Source organism: Camelus dromedarius, chromosome 14 (assembly GCF_036321535.1).
Source record: "Camelus dromedarius isolate mCamDro1 chromosome 14, mCamDro1.pat, whole genome shotgun sequence".
Classification (NCBI taxonomy): domain Eukaryota; kingdom Metazoa; phylum Chordata; class Mammalia; order Artiodactyla; family Camelidae; genus Camelus; species Camelus dromedarius.
Genome location: NC_087449.1, coordinates 54,594,243 through 54,603,778, shown reverse-complemented (window position 1 = coordinate 54,603,778; position 9,536 = coordinate 54,594,243). Strand labels below are relative to the sequence as shown.

General features: G+C 41.4%; 1 pseudogene; it reads right to left on the bottom strand.

The window, feature by feature from the left end:
• Positions 1 to 7,497: 7,497 nt before the first annotated feature.
• On the bottom strand, positions 7,498 to 8,105 carry LOC105097297 (RNA transcription, translation and transport factor protein-like; annotated as a pseudogene).
• Between the last annotated feature and the right edge of the window lie 1,431 nt (positions 8,106 to 9,536).

Below are 9,536 nucleotides of genomic sequence, written 5' to 3'. Positions count from 1 at the left end.
AGAGGGAAAGAAACAAAGGCCGCTGATAATAAAAGCAAGTGTCTTAAAGCCTACAATCTATGTGGAATAAGCTCTCAGAACTGGGGTCTTGAGGATGAGGGGGAAGAAGTAACATGAGTGCCCTGAGGGAAGCACAGAGAAGCAGGGACCACAAGGAGCTCTCCTTGGTGGCTGAAGTGATCAGAAGAGGGTTTAGTTGGGGCCAAAAAGACCAACAAACTTAAAAATGCAGGGAATGCAAATGATTAAATGCTCATTGCTATAGGAATTGTTGGTAGTTAAATATCCTAAAAAAGATCCCAAGACATCACCCCTATTTGACAGATGAGAACACAGGCCCACAGAGAGGTAAGCACGTCTCTAATTAGTGACACCATCAGGATGGAAATGGGTGATGGCTGACTTCTGTCTGGTGTGATTATGTGACATCACTGCTGTTTCCGGTTAATTGAATGTTTTAATTGCACTAGTTCACTGAGATCACAAGTGTCAAGCTTGTTGGGGGATTATGGAGCACAGAGAAGGTGTCACAGATGGTGGAGTGGAAAGAGGATGAGTTTTGGGGTCAGAAGTGGCTTTGAATCCTCATCTCAGCCACTTTGTAGCTTTGTTTAGGAGCCCCAGGGGCAGTTTACTTAATCCTCTTGAGCCTCAACTTTCTCATCCAATGGTACAGATGAAAAATTGATCCCTGGTAGGGTATCATAAGGATTAACTGTAGTAATATAGGTAAAGTATCTTACACATAGTACGTGACCAATACCAATGAGTGTATTAATGTTACTATTCTCATCTCATGTCCATGATTAAAAGTTAATCAATAAGAGAGTACTTAGCTCAGTACCAGATATTAATGTAGTTTCATCTCTGCTGGTAGGGACCCAAAGGCAGGAAACAATGGGTATTAAGAAAATAAAAGGCAAAAAAGCTTAAATATTTACAAAATTGAAGAACACAGTCAAGGCTGCTATGTTTGGATGTTCAGGTTGTGCACCACTCAACACAGGGGTATGGTTTCCACAGGCTATAATGTAGATGGTGCCCTCTGGATTTGTTCAGTGTGCAATCTGAACAGTCGTATGTGGTGACTCAGGATAATAGACGATTAATATAGCCTTCAATGGATAATTGGGTGTTTTGTAAAGGGAGAGCACAGGAGCTGGCATTCCAAACCACATCTTAAAACCTCCGAAGAGAAGGAGGACTTATAACTGCTTTGCTTCTTTCCACCTTTGTCAGGAGCAAACTCAGAACGACTAAGCAGAAATTTGTTTAGTTCTGAGTCTTTGCACTTCAGTGTCCTGCAAGTTTTCTCAGGGCACACAATTCCTGTTGAGCAGCATCCACCAAAAGCATTTTATTTGCTTCTGCTTTGACTTGATATTAGCTAGCAAGCTGCGTGGTGTAGTAATACCCTCGACCAGGTTGCTAGCTTGTTAGTAATCTGAGAACAGTGACTCTGGAGGCCAACAGAACTCCTTTGAAGTTTACTGTGGAGAATTGACGAACTGCTCCAAATTATGATTCAGAATCAAACAGGCGGAGCCTTGGTGGGGCCTCTGGGAGGCTGCAGGAAACTGATATTGGGCAGTAAGTGCCTTGGGTTTCAAATTAATAGCTGGCTGTGCGTTGCCAATTGATTTTCCCTATCCTCCACCACCAGAAATCAGCCAGTAAATAGACAGGTTGGAGGCAATATGCCACTAGGTGCACTGGGAATGCCAGGAAGGCTAGCTGGTCTCTGACAGTAGCATAGGCTAGAGGAATTCAGAGACTGGCAAGAGTCCTGAGGGTGGGGGCCTTTGGTAGGGGGCTGTGTGGAGAGACTGATCTGAGCCATGCCGTGAATATTGGGTAGGCTTGGACCAAAGGAGGAAGAAAAGAAAATGAGAAGGCAAATACAATTTGGGTGGGGAAAATGACAAGCTCAAAGCCTTAGAGGGAGAAATATGCAAGGTGTGTTAGGGAAATGAAATATGGATCAATCTAATTGGAGTAGTGAAAGTTATGAAAGGAACCTTGGTCTAGCTTGGTAGGTTCTTTTTATTCTATTTTTTTATTGAAGTATAGTCAGTTTACAATATTGTATCAAGTTCTGGCGTACAGCATAATGTTTTAGTCATACATATACATATATTCTTTTTCATAATAGGTTACTACAAGATATTGAATATAGTTCCCTGTGCTATACAGTAGAAACTTGCTCTTTATCTATTTTGTATATAGTAGTTAGTATCTGCAGATCTCAAACTCTCAATCTATCCCTTCCCACCCCCTTTTCCCCCTAGTAACCATAAGTTTGTTTTCTATGTCTGTGAGTCTATTTCTGTTTTGTAAGTAAGTTCATGTGTGTCTTTTTTTTTTTTTTTTTTTTAGATTCTACATATAAATGACATCATGTGGTCTTCTTTTTCTCTTTCTGGCTTACTTCACTTAGAATGATGATCTCCAGGTCCATCCATGTTGCTGCAAATGGCATTATTGTTTTCTTTGTTATGGCTGAGTAGTATTCCATCATATAAATATACCACATCTTCTTTATCCGCTTGTAGTTTCTTAAACTCCAAGCTATGGGGTTTGACTTTACTCTGAAGATAATAGAGAGCTATGAAAGGTTTATGAACAAGAACATTATAAGATGAAAACAGCATTGGTAAGTAACTTCAATTTGGTCTTTTAGTTTTTTACCTAAATACAGGTTGAAGAATGAGAATGGATGCTGAGTAACCAAGGGGTACGCTGTGCTGGTCACCTGCCTATTGCTCTTAGCCCTTATCTGCCCTTCTGTGCATCAGAGAGACAAATTATATTTTCCAGACTCTCGTATTAGTTGGTTTCTGTTTAGGTTTTGTCAATGAAAGGCACGGGAAGATGGAAGGAGGAGATAATTGACTACCTTTCTGACTCTGGTTTCTTGTGGAATCTTTGGCCTCAGTGACAGCAGTACAGCTGAGATGACAGCCTTTGTGGTGGTGACAGTATTGGCTCTAATGACAATGGCAGCAGTGGTGGCTGCTTAGACAATTGGGCTCCAACAGCCAACAGGAGCCTTAGGGACACAGTGCCCCTGAGCATTGGGTAAAATTTTTGCTCCTCTAGCTCAGAGTGGTGATGGTTTCCTGAAGTTAATAATCTTTGAGTAATTGCTCCTCTCCTCTTTGCTCCTCCAACTCTTCTAATACTCTTGTAGCCAATTCTTTTTATTAATTTCTTCTGTTTGAAATCCCTAGAACTTTCCTTTCTTTCTTACTTCCTTTCTTTCTTGGAGGGAGGTAATTAGGTTTACTTGTTTGTTTTTTCAATGGAGGTATTTAGGACCTTTTGCATGCTAAGCACACACTCTATCATTAAGCTATACTCCTCCCCCCTTCGTTTTCTTTTTGATTGGACCCTGATTAACACAGTATCAAGTATACTTTCTTCATTTGGTTTCTAGGACACCACACGGTTTTCTCCTCATCCTAGTGGACACCCTTTTTCAGTCTCCCTTGCTGGCAGGTTCTCCCTTTTCAACTTGACTTTTCACACTGGAGTGCCCCAGGGCATGAGAACTGTGAATAACTCTCATGTGAATAGTCAGCTTTCCAGAGATCTAACCTTATCTGCATACAGCTCACCACCCAGGAGCACAGGGATTACTTTCACTTTATAGGAGGGGAAATTGAACATTTCTTGCTGTACGGACTATTTCATTTATACCATCTTTAAAAATTTTTTTACTTATTTAAAAAAAAATTCTTTGGTGGGAGGTAATTAGGTTTACCTAGTAATTTTTTTAATGGAGATGCTGGGGATTGAACTCAGGACCTAATTCATGCTAGCTATACACTCTACCACTGAGCTATACCCTCATTCATACCATCTTAAGAGGTGATTTCACAAATTGCTTCTACCTCTGAAACTGAGGTCCAGTCCCAGATTGTTATAGTTGAAGAAGAGTCAGGATTTGCTCACTTCTGGGTTATTTCCTCAGTAAAAAACCCACAATCCAGGCTCTGATCATCTTCTTTGCAGATTCAGAAAGTACTTTTTTGTTGAGCCCACCCTGAAGTTAATCAAATTCAACAACATAAAGTATCCAAGTAAAATGCTTACACTTTTCATATGATAGTAATAGAAAATGTAAATCACCATTTTAAGCAATGAATGACTGATAATGGGCTTTTGTTTTAAGATAACTAAAGTATTTCAACAATACTGAGTGTTACAATCTATGAACGTGATATGTCTCTCTGTTTAATTAGGTCTTCTTTGTCTTGGCAATATTCTGTCAAAGAGTTTTCAGCATCACAGTCTTGCATGTGTTTTGTTAAATTTAGGAATATGAATTATTCAATTTTACCTCTAACTTGTTTTCTTCTTAGCATTATTTCCAAAGCATTCTATCATGTCCTTTAAGGTTTTATTAACATTTGTAATGGCTGCATATCTAGAAGGTAACTTTTAAACCACTAATATTACTGGTTTTGCTTAATACCCTTTCTTAATGATAATTTTTGCACCATGTTTTATAACATCAGCTTTACTGTATTAAGCAGAAGGTCTAGTGCTGCACTGAGCCCCTTCAGTAATACAGCCCAGAGTAATTGCAGGCTCAGTTCCCAAGCCAACACTTCAAATGAAGAGAGTTTTTAGTGAAAATATCAGTTTACTTTGAATATCTTCCTAATCACATAAACAGTCTTCATTTTCTTTCTAACATTAGATATGTTAGTTCATGATCTCTTAGCTACTTCACTGTGGTTAAAAATTGTCTACATTTTGACCACATCAAACTTAAAAACCTCTGTGCATCGAAGGACACAAGAGAGAGAAATGGCAACCAATGGAATGGGAGAAATTATTTGCAAACCATATGTCTGATAAGGGATTAATATCTTGACTAAATAAAGAATTCCTAAAACTCAACAACAAAAACCCCCAAATACTCAAATTTAAAAGTGAACAAAAGACTTGAATAAACATTTCTCCAAAGATGATATACAAGGCATCAACAAGGACATGAAAAGATGCTCAACATCACTAATCATCAGAGAAATGCAAATCAAAACCACAAAGACAAACATTAGGAAGGCTATCAAAAAAAAAAAAAAAATCCAGAAAAAAACCCCCAGAAACTAAGAAAGGTTGATCAGGATGTGGTGAAACTGGAACCCTTGTGCACCATTGTGGAGACTGTACAATGGTACAACCACTATGGAAAACAGTATGGAAGTTCCTCAAAAATTTAAAAATAGAACCACCATGTGATCCAGCAATTCTACTTCTGAGTATGTATCCTAGAGAATTGAAAGCAGGGTTTCAAAGAGATGTTTGTACAACCATATTTATAGCAGCAGAGGCCCAGAGGCAGAAGCAACCCAAATGCCTATCAACAGATGAATGGATAAACAAAATATAGAATATACTATACATACAATGGAATATTATTTAGCCTTAAAAAGAAAAGAAATTCTGTCATATGCTACAATATGGATGAACCTTGAGGATGTTATGCTAAACAAAATAAGCCAATCACAAAAGGATAAATACTGTACGATTCCACTTGTATGAGGTATGTAAAGTAGTCAAGTTCATAGAGACAGAAAGTGGAACGGTGGGTACCAGGTGCTGGTGGGGAGAGGGAAAAAGGGAGTTGTTTAATGAGTACAGAGTTTCAGATTTACAAGCCAAAAAAGTTCTGGAGATCTGTTTCACAACAATGTGAATATACTTAACATGACTGAATGGCATCCTTAAAAATGGTTAAGATAGAAAGTCTTCTGTGAGGTGTCTTTTACTAGACACAGAAAAATAGCCTCCATTTTGCTGTATTTTGAGGATTTTGGAGGGGTGAATCCTACTGATTCAATCTTTACTCAAATCTGATCTTGAACTTAAATGTCTCTAATAATACTCTGTATTCCTAGATGGCTGTGCTAAATTCCATCACAACAATCATTCCATCCAGTAATCATTCAATCAACAAGCATTTAGCAGGCATCCTGCTGGTATGTGCGATGGGCATCTGTTATATGCTGAGTAAACAGTTTTTGTCCACGGACTTCCGGGCTTACTCCTGTTGTGCTGTCTGATTCTGTGAGAAGCGAATCAATATAGGCCATTACTGACACATTCCTGGAGGCCTGAATCATGTGCACTTTCGCCCTACCTCCGCTGTGTTCAACTGCTGAGAGAGTCCTGGGGACCACGTAAAACTATCACCGGTCAGTTTACCTGGATGAGACTGTCTTCAAAAGCCCAGTCAACTCAGGGGAAGACTAACTTCTTCCAGAATGCTCTGAATTTCTCCTGTCCATCAGAAGTACGCTATAACTGCTTCTATGCGAATGTGTGGCCAAACTTTCCCAAACTCTCTGATCCTTGGTTTAATGCTCAAAATGTAAACCTCCTATTATATATCTTGTTTTACACCCCCGTCTGCATTCTGCTCTGTGTGGCCTCTTCCTGCTGCACTGCTCCCCTGAAGCTTCCCACCGCTCCCCCTGGAGTCTCAAGCTACGCTAAGCAAACCCATGTAGGAGAGTGAGTTCCTCATGGAATTTTCCTCTACCTCTTGGCTAACAGAACTCCTCCAAGAGATTTCCCTGTATCTCTCTAAAAAGGATGCTACTCATTGCTCACATCTCAAATACCTGGAGTCAGGAAGTAGGTTAGGAGCCCTCCTTCCTTCCCAGGGTGACTTCTGAACTATTTCTAGTATAAAAGCCCTTGGTTCCACAACTACCACATAACCCAGTATACCAATCTCTGAACTCCCGTCTCCCCACTTCCTGGCCATCCCCTCTCATTCACTGACGAGTTTTCGAAGGTGTTATCATTAATAATGTGGACTTTGGAGTCCGATTTTCCTACGTTCCAGTCTCAGGTTTGCCACTTACTAGCTGTGTGCTCTTGGGCAAATCACTTAATGTCTGAGCTTCAATTTTCTTAGCTGTAAAATGGGATAGTGATAAAAACCTCCTCTTGGAGCGCAGTTACTGGCATTCAACACTCATTCAGCTACAAACCAAACAGAATAAAATCATAAACTGGTATATGTTCAGTGAAGGCTTTGAGACAGAGAATAAAGGAAGGCTATGATGGGGAAGGAGTTTAAGGAGGAGGTGCTTTTTAAGCTGAGACCTGAAGGAAGAGGAGGATGAAATGAGATAAAGCACGCGGAAGCACTCAGCACTGCGCTGGTCCCCTCAGCACATGGTAGTGAGGGTGGTTACTTTTAGCGTTGCTGTATTTGGCACCTGGCTCTGAGCCTTCCTGTGCGTGTTAATGTCCACATAGATGACCCATTCCACATCCACACTGTCAGTTCTCTTTTCCTTTCTCCACTTTCCGGAACTTTATTAAAGAAAAAGTAATGTTGGTAAATCTCTAGACCATTATTCATTTTCTAGGACTCCCCCCTCAAAAATGTGATGTTTGATTTCCAAACACATGTCAGAGTGTACATGGTTCCCAGTTGCACTAAGTAGATGAAAAGCTGAAATCCTAAAATGTTCATCCTCTAATTTGCCCCAGTCTGTGGTCTGTCTTTGGTTCAGCAAGAATCACCTAAACAGCCACTGTGGCTGCATTAATTTTTGTCTGCAGCTCTCTGAATTCTTCTCTATACAGCAGAATTTGAGCAGCTTCATTTAGAACTACATTTCCTGTGTCAAAACCAAGAATATGCTTGTCTACAGCAACAGGCAAATCTTCTGTCTGATTTGCTCCAGCAGCTGCATCCTGTGTCAGGAGCTCCTGGACCACAAAGCGAAGTGTCTTAAACATCACCACATTACCAGGTAATCACCGTGACCCTGAACCTGAATAAAGTTAGCAAAGCCTTGCAACTGGGATTATTTACATACAAATTGATCAACAGCTCTGCATTTTTAGTTGCACTGTCTGCCTGTTTTGCATTATCATGTCCCAAGTCCTTGTATTATTCAGCATTATCTCTGTATTCAAGGCTAACAGCTCAACCAAGAAGCTAGTCAATTGCTACTTGGTGAACTTGAATCTTGAAAAAACAGTTAATATTTCTGAGATACTTTTCAAAAGAACTTGGGCCAGTCACTGCTGTGAATGTTTCTTAAATTATTTCCGTCTTCAATCTCAATCATTTTCTGTCTTCGAGCCAAACAATAGTTTCTAAATTCTGTTGCAACTTTGCGGTATAGCTGGCAGGGCTGCAGTGATCATGGCTCCCGGATCTGGTCCCACAGGCTTCAGCCAGGAGAGGAGAAGGTGGTGCCAGCACTGGCAACGTGTTGAGAGCAGCCTGTTGGTTCTTTGGCCTCCTCAACTCCAGTGACTTTCACCTCTGCTCCACCTCAGGTACCCACCACTGTCATGGTCCCACCCTGGACCTCCCATCACCTAGGACTCCCTCATTTCTTAAACCTTTTTTTTTTTCATTTCTTAAATCTTGAATTCAGGCATCTCCCTGTGACCACACCCCCACATCCTTCCACATTTTTTTCAGCCAGCTGCTCCCACTACACCTGTTTTTCAAATTTGTTAAAACTGCCAAGCCTCTGGCCTCTCTGTTGTCTCCCTTTCTATTCACCTCCTCTTTGGTAAGTTCCTCTCCTACCCAGGAAAGACTGAATGCCTTCACCATGTCTTTGCCAATCACTCCTCCTTTGCCCCATCGTCTTGTCATACCTGGATGCTTTTGGTGTTTGTGACACAACAAGGTCATGGTCTCTCTCTCAACTGCGTCTCCATTGCTGCCTGGCAATCTTTCTGTATTTTCCTGATCAGCTTTCTCTTTGGTACTTTAAATCTTCACTCTCCTTGGATGTCCCACCTATAGAAAAGAAGGGGATAGAGAACCTTTCATGTGTTAATCTCTTAATGTCCTGCCAACCCACATCTGGATAGCAGAGGCTGTCACAGCTCTCCCCATGTTGCCTCAGAGTCCTTCATTGTCTGGGGACACACCAGCTCCCTGTGTGCTGTCACTCCCCCCAGCTGTCACCTCTGTCTCTGCCTGAGGACTTCCCTCAGGCTGCCTCAATCACTTTGCCTGCACAGAGAACTGCAGGGAGCTGGAAATATACATCCCACCGCCCCCTACCACAAAGGGCAGCTCTTAACCTTTGGAAGTATAAATACCCTGGCAACCTTGCCCCATGACTGGCACAACTCTGAGGTGTGAGAGCTCCCCAGGGAGCGGGCCCAAGTTAGGTACCCTTTGTGGCACTCTGCTGTCATGGCAGTCTTGCTCAGCCCCCTTCCCCTCCTGCTCTCTCTTCCCACATCCCTTCAGGCTATTCCTGGGAATGCTCCTGGGAACCCTCATCTCATCTGCACCCGGCTTTTCCTCCTTCCTCTCCCAGAGGAAGAGGTGACTTCCCTTCAATAGGTCCCCAAGTATCAGCCCTCCATCCCCTTCTCTGCCCTTCCCTTTGAATCAACACATCCTTCTTAGACAAACTTATCTAATTCCATGGCTTAATTTATCATCTGTATTTGTTTCCTAAGGCTGCTGTAACAAAACACCACGGGCTGAGTAGCTTTAGCAACAGAAATTCATTATCTTACAGTTC